A 12,749-nucleotide genomic window follows, 5' to 3' on the forward strand; every position below is an offset into this window, starting at 1 on the left:
TCTACCCCTATCATTCCCTCTCGACTGTGTCGCATAAACCTGAGCCAACATCACCTTCGTTTTTAAATCCTTCGCTTTCTTATCACTACTTTCTTTAGCCTCCAATTCCTGTTGTTCATAATTCTGAGCCATAGTTAATAAAGAAGCAGGGGTTGCTGTGGTCCATGAACTTTCACTAGTTTATAAACGCTTTGCAATCTCCGGTAGGAGATTAGCCACGTACTTATCAACGAACAAATGCCTGCCCGTATCCTCTGTTAATGATTGCCCACTGTAATCATGGAATGCTTCCTCAAATCGGGAAAAGAAATCAGAGACCGATTCATCCGGCTTCTGTTTGCAAGAAGCCAACATTGTCCAATCAATTTTCTTAGGAGGAACAAGCATTTTTTATTTATTCAAAATAGCCACCGGGAGATCTAAAATCAATTGACATGGCTTACATGCAGGTTCTCTATCTAAATCAGCTCGGACTAATTCCTTCCAATCAGCACCTAGAATCGCTCGATCATCAAACTTACGAATCGCCCTCCACATATCAGGAGGCAATATCAACCCAAAGAAGAGATCAATATCGACTAATGTCATAACACACGAAGAAATAGCACCTTCCACACCTTCATAAAAAGCTGCTGGGTTTTTACGGGGGTCAGGTAAAGCATTCTTAAGCGCCATAACGTCCGTTCTATTCCATGGCGTATAAACCCAATTATACACGAAATAACCCTTCGCATCTTTAGACCTCTTATCATCATCTGTGCCTTGCCCTTTAGGAGGGACATACAAAGGCGCAGCTTCACGCATAGGCATGACATTAACTGCAACGCTCTTATCTGTGTCAAAGATGGGGCTCTCGTTGGATACTTCCGTCGATCCAGATGCTGGCGGACCCGATGCCTTTTTCGCCGCTCGCAGCCGTGTCGCCTCATCCCGTAGCTGAACCAAACGCTGGAAAAACTCCTCCGCATCTGCAAGGACAAAAAGACCTTTACGAAAATTCTCACGACCAACTGATATAACTTTCGGTTCCAACTCAGGAGAATACCGCCTAAACCGCTCAACAACTTCATCTGCAAAATGATCTAGAAAATACAATTGTTCCTTTTCAGACCACGTACTCATAAGACCATCAACCTCTGAAACATTTATAGCATTTGTATTAAGTTTGCGAGCAACCGAGCGCAGTTCCGTGGTTCGTTCAGCCGTTGACCTGGTACGCTGATTATCCTGATCCTCCTCGCTCGAGTCCTCATTCGGGGCCGTAGGCGGAACATACGGAGATGGACAATGATCTAGCAATGAAAAATCATCTGACTCATTAGTAAGGACAGGATAAAGAGGACGTCGAATAGGAAACTGACCATTAACTTGCAAATTACGTTCTCGAATCTCCTTCTCTTTCTGTTCCTGCAATTCTTTTTCCTGCAACTGTAAAGCTTTATCACGAGCAGCCTTTCGCTGCTCCTTGTCCGCCAAGTCTTGTTCACGCTTCATTCGTTCACGCACCGCTTTCTCCCACATACGCACACAATCAAACATATCCTGTCTAGACCTGCGCTGAAACAAACACTGCTCCATATACTGAACGTTTCGCAGATCAAACGACCCATGTAGTGGCCATTGCAATTCACGATCAGTTTTTGTATATTTGTGCCATAATGTACTATACATAATGGGAGGAAGGCCAAATTTTATGTACATTTCACGATTAGGTGTTCCCTCTGGGGGAGCCGGCTGAGATTCATTTAATCGATAATTGGTACCATTTCCAAAACAGCACATTCCTCGAAGTGTGCTTAGAACAGGCATGTCAAAATATCACGAAAACGCGATATTACATAAAATGGCACTTAAATATGCTTTTACACACGGTGTGCCATTCAAACAAAATACAAAGTCAGAGAAATATCTCTACGTGCCTGTCTATGTGAGGTGCACTCCACATATAACTCAAATCATAGGTCCAAACGTTAGCTAACTCAAACAAATTCAAAAAGCCACAGTAAGTGTCAGTAGACTACCTTACCAATCACAAGCTTACCAAATATTTTCAAACGTCCAGGTTCCAACTGCCAAGTTCCGTAATCGAATCAGCCAAACAGGCACTGCACGACAACCCAACCGATCAGGATCTCAGTCGAGGACCGGCGCCACCTGGAAGGTCGAGTCAGAAGGAAAGGAAAAACCAGCGTGGATGCCAAGACTCGGGTCACTCAGTGGCAGCGTACGCGTCCATGGCGAGTTTCCAAGCCTTCGTCGCGACCTCTCCTTCGGGCATCCGAGTCGCCGATGAGTCCCTTCGTGGTCGCCAATTTGTGGTATTGGGTTTCATCAGGTCTACATACTCTGCAAAAACTCTCGAACACCATAGAATAGAAGTTGGCACGGAAACTGGAAAATGCAAAAGACAAGTTTATTAAGACCCCATGGGGTGGTGGTACATTCCTACAGCACCCTTCGGCAATGCAAGAAGTATCACACCGAACATCGGTGCGCGACCTCTTTTATACAAATTTAACAGTAATAAAAAGGTAGGCGGTACACTTGTTTCACAATTTAAGTACATATAAGGACATTTTTGGAGCACAGCCAGCATGTGGGAGGGGTTTTGGTACCACTGGTCAGTTTGGGAAACATTCCTAAGAGGTGACCACTCATTAATCCAAATGTTCGAATACGCATGCGTGAGCTTGACCAATGCTAAAAATAGCCTGTTGCCGGGCAAGGTAAATGGTCATTGGCATGGAGGAAGGACAAAAGGGCATGCTGACCACGAGGCCGCATGTTCATTCAAAATGGAAGCCAACAAATACAAAATGGCCCCCGCACGTTTGGTCAAGTTAACAATGAAAGCTCGTGTAGCTGAGCTAAATGCTAATTCAGTTGCTGCCAAATTACTACTATGGACTCGTGTCCGGTTCCTCCGATTGGAACTCCAACCTATGAGCTCTATGTGAAGCATGGCGTGGGCCCCATCGCATATAATGAAGTGTGGATTAGGTACACAAGGAAGGACGGTGTCCTCAAATGGCCCCAATACGGTAGTTTTGACACCGAAATTTTAGATAATCTGGAGGTTAGACTTTTTAAGAAGAAAGCCCGGCCGGCGATGTTTGACTCTTTCCGCCTGTGGCGAAAGGAAGACAAACAGAAAGAAATTAAATTAGCGAAGAGGAATAAAAGACAAAAGGGTATCTCAATAATGCAAGCCGCTATACAGTTTAAAGATAACGAAGGGGGGCGTGGCCAAGATGGCGAGGTGAGCGGTCGCACTCTCTGCGAGCTCCCCCGAACCTAGACCCCTAAGCCCTGTTTTAACGCCGATCTCCCCCCGATCAGCCAGAAACGTGTAGCGGGGGCGACGGTGCTCCTTGCAGACCGCCAATATCCAGGCCTTCCCCGAGAGCGGCGTCGCCGGAGCCCCAGTACACGGCCCGGTGTGGGAGCGAGAGACGCAGGAGGCCGCGAGGAGCCGGCTGCTGAAGCGACGGCGGACGCTGAACTCGACCGTGCAGCGGGTCTAACTGCGGCGGATTGCCCGGCGGAGCCTCCGATACCCCCCGAGTCTGCGATCGGAAGCTCAGAAACTTGCAGTCCGACTGGAGGTGACCGGCGGACAAGAGGGGGCTCATACGCCGCCGGAGAGCCTCTACGCAAGGCCGGGGACGCGGCCTAGGTGCGGGGCGGCCCAACTTCCTGCACTAGATCGGGCAGAAGTAACCCTTCCATTAAAGGAGGTACAGTGCAGACCGAGTGGAGACGGGGTGGCGGAGGGAGAGCGAACCACCCGCGATGCTGAGAACCGACAGCCACGTGGAAACAGGCTGCCGGTGGTTATCGCCAAGGAAGAGCGGCCTGGCAGCAGATCTGACGGCAGCGGGCCGCCGGGCAGGGAGTTGAGGGCTCCCCCGAGCCCACAGACGAAGGCTCAGAGACTGTGTATCATCTGGAGGTGACCGGTACTGCGGGCGGAACCTTCACGCCGCCGGGGAGCTTCTACGCAAGGCCGGGGACGCGGCCTAGGATTGGGACGGCCGTCCCTCTGCGCCAGGCTGAACGATAGGAGCCCCGTCCCTCAGCGGTCTCAAAGTGATCACGGAGTCGAATAGCGCCTGTCGGGGGATCGCAGCCCAAGCACCTTGGGGCTGAACTGGGCCTCGCGCCCACGTGGCCCCTGAAGAGGGAAAGGAGATCGGACGGACCAAAGCGCATACCTGTTGCCGGGCCCGGAACCGGAGACTCTCGCTACGCCTGCCAGGGAAGAGGGCCTGCCTATCGTCGGAGGAAGACGCGGACCCGCCGGAACCCCCAGCGGCCTTGGTGCACTGTAGACTATCCGACAGGCCTCACCCCGGCAGCCCCCGAGATCAAGATGGCCGGCAATAGGGGCGGCAAGAGGGGTGACCGGACACTACCGGAGATGATGAACAGAGGAACGATGAAGCAGGATAAAGGACAAAACTCACCGGGCCCCTCACGGAACCTACCGGATGCAGGAGGAGGAGAGCCGCCGGTCACCAGGTCCTTTCTAGAATCTCTCTTCAGTTCCCTGCGGGACGACTTTCAGACTTTAAAGCAGGAGGTGGCCGGAGAAGTACGAGAGGTACAGAGAGAGGTTGATAGCCTTGGAGAGAGAGTGGCGTCCATGGAAGAAACCGGACACTCAAGGGACGAGGAGATAGGGCAACTGCAACAGGAAGTGCTGCGCCTGAGAGAGCAACACCTGGACCTTCAGGCCCATAATGAAGACCCCGAGAACCGGTCCCGCCGGAACAACATTCGAGTCCGGGGGGTGCCGTCCAAAGAAGAGGGAGAGGACACGGCAGGGTACCTGCAGAGCATGTTCAGGGAAATACTGGGCGAACTGGAGGACTTTCCTATTAGGATTGACAGGGCGCACAGAGTGGGCATGGCGCGCCGGTCCTCGGCACCCCCGCCGGATATCCTAGCCTTCCTACCAGACTTTCCCCTAAAGGAACGAATCCTACGGGAGGCGAGAAAACAACAATCATTGCAATTCCGAGGACACCGAATCGCCCTTTTCCAAGACCTATCGGCGACCACGCTTCAGAAACGCAAATCGTTCAAAATAGCGACTGACTTTTTGAGAGCCAATGAAACACAGTACTCCTGGGACCACCCTTTCCGCCTTATCTTATGGAATGGCGTCCTGCACCAGCTCCGGTCGCTCCAGGATACCTGTGAAGTACTGGGAGTTACTGCGACAGATGAAGAGTCGAACACACCACGCCGACGACGCATCACTAGAGACGGCTGGCAGAGGGTTTCGGAACGCCGGCCCTCTACTTCATCTGCCCGACCGGACTCGCCGGCCATTCGGGTCGGAATGGACAGTGCGCTCCAGGAGACAGCCGATCACACTGCCTCGAGTGATGTGGCGCTGACAGCCTAAGATGACTCCGGGGGGAGATCGACTCAGCAGTTTCCAAGATGCAGGTTCGGGGTTCTGGGGGAGGGGGGCGAGCGGGAGTGTCGTGGCTGGACGTCCACATCAGTGACTTACCACAGACTCGTCCTTTGAGGACCGGCCTGGGACTATGAAGTTTTTTGAACAAGTTAAGGGAAGGGGGGGAAGGGGGGGTTGGCGGGTCATTTTGCGGGGTCGGGGTGATTGGGAGTTGGGATGGGGGGAGAGAGTTGGGGAAGGGGGGTAGGGAAAGAGACCGTCCAGTGCTTCATATAAGACTTAGCAGCTTTACTGCCACTCCGTCATTTAGTCCTACTTCGGCAAGAGGATACCGCTTTATCTTTATACACTCCTCATGCCTCCTACATCACTTAAGATAGTGACCCTGAATGTCCGAGGCCTCAATAACCCGGTGAAAAGGCGGGCGGTGCTGTCTCTATTGGAAAACACGCGAGCAGATATTTGTCTTCTCCAGGAGACCCACTTGCTACCAAGTGACACCCATAGGCTGCGCTCCCACAAGTTCCCAACTCAATTTTTCTCCTCCAACAACACTAAGACCGTGGGGGTGGCAATCCTGCTAGCTCGACACTTCAAGGGAGAGGTACTTCATAAACATGCAGAACACAAAGGCAGGCTGCTTGCGTACAGGTTTAGGATTGGTTGGATTCCATTCACAGTAGGCTCATTGTATAGCCCCAATGAACAACAAGAGCACTTTTTACAGTCCGCGCTGGTGGACATTACTGCTTCACAAGACAGACACATAGTCGTTGGAGGTGACTTCAATATGGTATTCGACTCGAGCATTGATAGGTCAACACTGCGCACACCGCAGGCAAGAGAATTTGCAAAACACAGCTGGCGGAAGTGAATCTACACGACCTCTGGCACTGCACACACCCTACTGATAGGGAATACTCCTACTACTCTCACGCACACAAAACTTATGCGAGACTGGACCACCTCCTGGTAACAACCCAGGTGAGGATGCTGGCCACAGCAACAGAGATGGGAGTGATCTCCTTATCGGACCACGCACCGGTCTTCACTACGTTATGCTTGCCGCCGGGGACCAGTCCTCCCAGGGTCTGGCGCCTCAGGGACACGCTCTTGCACAGAAGGGAGGTCGTCCAACGCATCACAAAGGCTACTCAGGAATATTTGTCTCACAATGATAACCCAGACACGTCACTGGCGACACAATGGGCGGCCATGAAAGCGGTCCTCAGGGGAGAGTTTATTGCAATCGCGTCGGCTGAGAATCGCGAACGACAGAGTAAAAGGGAGGAACTCACCCAACGAGTCCGGGAACTCGAACAAATGCACCGTCGAACGGGGGCCCCTCGGGTGTGGAAACAGCTCAAAGGAGCGAGGAAACTTCTGACGGCCTTAGATATGGACCGAGCCGAATACGCGGCACTACGATTGAGACATGCCTACTACACAGGGGGTGACAGGTGTGGCCGCCTACTGGCAAATAGGCTTCAGGTGCAACAACAGCGGCATATGGTGCGGGAAATTGGTGACTCCACCGGGACATTGGTCACGGATGATGCACTGATTGCAGAAACCTTCCGAAGGTTTTACGCGGATCTCTATGCAGGGGAACCCCCGAATGAACAGGCGTCAATGGCGTATCTAGACTCAGTCATTCTTCCGTCCCTGACACACTCGCAGGCTGAACACTTAGACAGGGAGATCCGGATTGAGGAGGTGGTGTCGGCTATAGCCAGAATTAAGCACGGCAAGGCCCCGGGCCCGGACGGCTACACGTCCTTGTTTTACAAAACCTTCTGTGCGTTATTGGCCCCGTTCCTCACTCGCCTGTTTAACTCGTTTGCGACGCCGGGGGCCGTCCCATCCGACCTCCTGCAGCCCTCCATCACCGTCATCCCCAAACCAGGGAAAGACCGGAAGCAGTGTGGCTCCTACAGGCCGATTTCCCTCTTAAATGTAGACCTTAAACTGTATACCGGGATACTAGCAGCCCGACTAGGCCCGCTTCTGCCGGGTCTTATTGACCCAGACCAGGCGGGATTCGTTCCGGGGAGGCAGACGGTGGACAACACCAAAAGGGTCACCCACCTCATTGAGAAGGCCTATCGTATGCTCGGAGAGAGGATGATGCTAGCGGTGGACGCCGAGAAGGCATTCGACCGGGTCCACTGGCCCTACTTGGAGCGGGTCCTGTTGAAGGCGGGTATAGGTGATAAATTTCGCTCTATGGTCCTTAATTGCTATACGCTCCCGTCGGCGGTTGTGCGAGTGAATGGCTACAACTCGCGAAGCTTCGCCATTGAGAGGGGCACTAGACAAGGGTGTCCGCTCTCGCCCCTGCTCTTTGCCCTCTACATGGAGCCATTCACCCAGCGGATACGTGATAATCCATTGGCGGCGGGGATACGGTTTGGCGGCTTCACCCACACTATTAGCCTCTACGCCGACGATATCATACTATCCCTGGACGAGCCCCGGACTGCCCTTCCGGCCTGCATTAGTGAACTCGACGCCTTCGCGGCAGTCGCTGGGTTCAAGATGAACATGGGGAAATCGGTGGCGTTGGATATCTCCCTTGACCCGAACACTAGAACACACTTGCAGGACAGGTTCCCGATGCTCTGGTCATCGGATCTGGTGCCCTACCTTGGGATTCAGATGGCTCCTACATTGCCAACCATGGTGTCAGCAAACTATGACGCCTTGCGCAGGAAAATCCGGGAGGAACTCGGACGGTGGAATCACAGCACCATCTCCTGGCTGGGCCGCATAGCTGCGGTTAAAATGACGGTCTTGCCCCAGATTCTATACCTTTTCCGAGCGCTACCGCTCCAGCCGCCCGCTGGGTGGATTCAGCAGACGCAGACTGATCTCGCACGTTTCATTTGGCAGGGTAGGAAACCCAGAATGAGGAGATCTCTCTCCATGCTAGCCCCTGAGGATGGGGGTCTCGGGATTCCAGATCTCCGCAAATACTTTCAAGCTACACAACTGCGCTACCTGGTAGAATGGAGCAGGTGGGAATCAGACAAGCACTGGCTCTTTCAGGACCAGGGAGTGGCAGGCCGGCCTTTACAGGAAGTGCAGTTTCTGCGTCGAGCTCACCGACCCGCAAATCTTTATGCATCCTTCATCACCAGAGTACCCCTACGGGTATGGGATGCCACGAATATCACTTGCAATCTCACCTCGTTACCCTCACCCCTCACACCCCTGGTAGATAACCCAGATTTCACACCGGGCACCGAGAGGGGGGCCTTTACGCACTGGAGAACGGCTGGTTGCAGGGCTCTGTGTCATATATACGATTCAGAGGGTGTCATTCCCTTTCACAGCTTCCGACAGGAATACTCCTTCCAAGAGACTGAGCGGCTCCGCTACCTGCAGGTGCGTCATTGGGCCCTGCACCCGCAGGTGCGGGAAGCAGCGGATCGGCAGCTCCTCTCTTATGAGAGGTGGCTCATGACCCGCTCATCAGATAAGAAACTGATAACCGACCTTTACAAAATGTTACAACCGCCTACATCGCACCTTTATAATCCGGGTAGGAAGCGTTGGGAGCGGGAGCTGGGCAGGACACTGCGACATAAAGAATGGGAGCAGATTTCATACAGAGCGAGGCACTCAGCATACCATATGGGACTCACTGAAACAATGACTAAAGTCTCCACTTATTGGTATTATACCCCGGAAAGCTTACACGAAATGGATCGCAGCAAAGATAGCGCTTGTTGAAGGGGCTGCGGTAGAGTAGGCACATTGACACACATTTTGTGGGATTGTCCGCTCCTAGAATCTTATTGGAAAGAAGTGATAGATGAGATTGACTCCCATTTCGACACCGAGCTGCCGCGCTTCCCGGCATACATCTTGCTGGGATTGCCGAACAGGTTGATGTATCCCCTTAAATCCCGCAGGGGCAGGCAGATAGCTATCGCGTTAGGCTCAGCAGTACAGAACATCTTACTACACTGGCGCACTCCCACACTCCCCTCCATCACAGGCTGGCTCCACAGACTATGGCATGTGCTGGGGATGGAGAAACTTTCGCTCACAGTAGCAGGGGACATAGACCAATTTGATGACCTGTGGCAGCCCTTCCGGTCTCTACTACTCACTGAATTCAGAGAAATCACTTGCCCGAGATACCTACGCCTCTTGAGACTCACGACACCCGAGGAGCCAAACTCCTGAATACCTATGGGTCCAGCCTCAACGCCCAAGCGAGATCGGAGTAGAAGGCAATGACGGCCCTATGCACTGGACGGAGGGGGGGGGAGGGGGGAGTTGGGGGTTTGAGGGGAGGTGAGGGAGGTGTTCGGGGGGGGACTGTTCCGCTGTCACGATACTGCATATCATTTCAGGCGGTCGTGGGGGTTTGCACCAAGGATGCTTATCTTGAGTGATCAACGCTATGTGTGCGGCTCTGCACGTACTGCCTAACTTCACGAGCTATGATTGTCCTGTCTCCTTGTATTGTTCAATAATAAAAATATCTTAAACCTAAAGATAACGAAGAAGAACAAGCGAGTGAGCAGTTGCACAGGCAACGTAAAATGGCGATTGATAAATGCTACCCAGTTTTGCCGCCTCTACAACAAGATGCGATGAAAGACCTTGTGAAAGATCCTTTGATGTCACATTTGTTGACTTCGCCACCCCCTTATGCGCAGAGTGCTACAGCACCTCCGCAACCTTTAGTTGCGCAAACACCGGCTGTTTTGCCTCATGCTATTCCACAGCCGCCAGCTACTCTTCAGTTGGCTCCTACTCCTCTGGTGCAGCCTCCTCAAGGGCCGCCGACTTTGCTACCTGCTCCGTCTTTAATTCCTACGACTTTCCCGCTTGTTCTCGCTGCCTCTTCTGCTACTGCTCCTACATTAACTGTCTCACAGTCCGCTTTGTCTCCTGTCCTCTCAACCTCTCCTTCTGTTCGACAGAGAATGACTGATACTGTTACTAGTCTTTTGTCTCCTTTCTTTGGGTCGTTTAATACGACCCCCGTTACAGAACGTAAACAGTTGCGCAGCCAACTGCCTGATTCCAGAGAGAGGGAAGTATTGGATCATTTGGAGCGTAAATGGGTCACTCGTCCTTTAAGATACGATGTAGAATCTGTTATCGATGTCTTCCGTAAATGGGAAGAACCGAAGCAGAGATATGTTTTTGATAAGGTGTGTACTTTCCTTCGTGAAGAATGGGAAGATGATGATTTGGGACAGACTCCGTCTGAGTTGCTCCGTGTACAGTCCGAGTTCGCAAAAGGTACGATTGTGGGTTCCGATGTTGAGAAAGCAGTTGCGACGTTGTTGTCGTTTAGAAACGAGTCTCCTTCTCAGCCGCTGTTTGAGCCTGATCCCTCTGTTAGGAGAAAGGTGCGGCAATATCCAATGAGAGATGTTCCTCCGGTATGGAAGGAAGCAGTTCAGGCTGATGTAGGTCTTGGTATTGTAGCTGCACCGGCTCATTTTCAACGTGTTTGGGTACATGTTCCGTGGAAACGTGCTGAAGTTCTGGCTCTTAAGCAGACTTTGCCTGACCCCCGTAAAAATCCTGCAGGGTATTATAAGGAATTATCACAGACCGCAGACTCCTGTGTGATGAATCTAGCTGATATAGACATGTTGTTTGGAAATGTGGTCCCGCAACCTTTATGGGGATTGATTCGTCACACTGATCATGCGCAAGAGTTAGGTGAGACATGGGCTAATATTGGTGCTGCAGATGCTCTACAAGTTGGTGGGGCTAAACCTGAGCCTTTAGTTGCAGAACTCCCTGGTAAGATCATTAATTACATGAAAACGTTAATGCCTGCTATGAGAGTAAACTGGGACAAATTGTCTGCGTGTAAGCAGAAGAAGGATGAAACTGTATCTGACTTCTTCACTAGGTTTGAAGAAACGTTTATTGACCATAGTGGACAAGACATGAGTACCGAGGGTGGTCAACGGTTGTTTGTTGATAAGTTTGTGCATAATTTACTCCCCGAGTTATGTACCAAGTTAAAAGATTCAGAGAGTTCTTGGGCTGTTTCCTCATCAGCACAGATACTGGCTACTGCACAATACTACGAAAATAGGGATAAGGATGAGAAGGATAGAGCAGACAAGAAGACTAAAGATTTGAAGACTAAGGTTCTTTTACAGCAAGCGTACCCGCCTCGTAATAACCAACGTGATTATCAGCAACCTCAGCAGTTTCAGAGAAACTCGCAAAGGTTTGAGCCTTCCCAACCGCGTTTCCCTGTAGGTCCTAATCAATGTGCATATTGCAAAGAGGAGGGTAATTTTAAATATAGTTGCCCTGTTTTGTTACAGCGTATGAATGGTGTCTCTGGTGCAAGAGGTCGAGGTGTTCCGCAAGCTTCTAGAGGTAGGGGACGTGGAGGATTACCCCAGAACGCGCGTTCCTTTCCTCCACAAAATTCAATGAATTGTTTCGATCAGCAGAATAATGCGTCTGTTAGGACGACTCAGTACTATGCTGAAGACTACTACATCGAAGGTGAGAATATGGATGGTAATGATTGCTAGGACAGCCATGGACAAGGAGAGGGAGTTGTTTCAGTTCCAGTAGATCAGAGTGGACCTTATGTTGAAGTGATTACATCGGGTGTGTCAGAACCTTTTCTGTTGGATACTGGTGCTACGAAGAGTTCTATTATGCACTCTAAACTCCCTGGCGCACCTTTGTCTGGCTTAACAAATGTTTCAGTAGGTTTTTCTGGGGCCCCAGTTATAACCCCAATTTCTAATCCTTTATCTCTTTCTGTTGGACCTCGTGAATTTGAAGCACCCCTTATTCTGACGACAGGTTGTGGTGAGAACTTGTTGGGATTAGATCTGTTGAAAAGATTGTATGCAACATTGTATTGTTCTCCCTCGGGAGTACAACTTACATTGGGTAAGAAAGTGGTCTCTCCGATGTATTTGTCGAGGGATCAACTTCCGACGGAATTGTCTTCTCTTCCTGATATTCTTTGGGCGACTGGTCCTAACGATGTGGGTCTTCTAGAGATACCGCCATATGTTGTGACACTGAAAGCGAACGTTAAAATGCCACGTATTCCCCAATATAGGATCTCTAGTGATGGTGAAAGAGCGTTGCTAGCGATTATCCATGATTTGATTGAGAAAGATGTGATAGAGGAAACAAGAGGTAATGTGTGCAATAGTCCTGTTTTACCTGTCTTGAAACGCACTGTCTCTTCTCAGCCACCTGTTTACAGGTTTGTGATCGATCTTAGAGAGGTTAACAAGATAGTAGTTCCGCAATTTCCTGTTGTTCCAGATATCACTGCCTTGTTAACAATGATTCCAGC

This window comes from Lissotriton helveticus, chromosome 5_1, assembly GCF_964261635.1.
Source record: "Lissotriton helveticus chromosome 5_1, aLisHel1.1, whole genome shotgun sequence".
Lineage (NCBI taxonomy): Eukaryota > Metazoa > Chordata > Amphibia > Caudata > Salamandridae > Lissotriton > Lissotriton helveticus.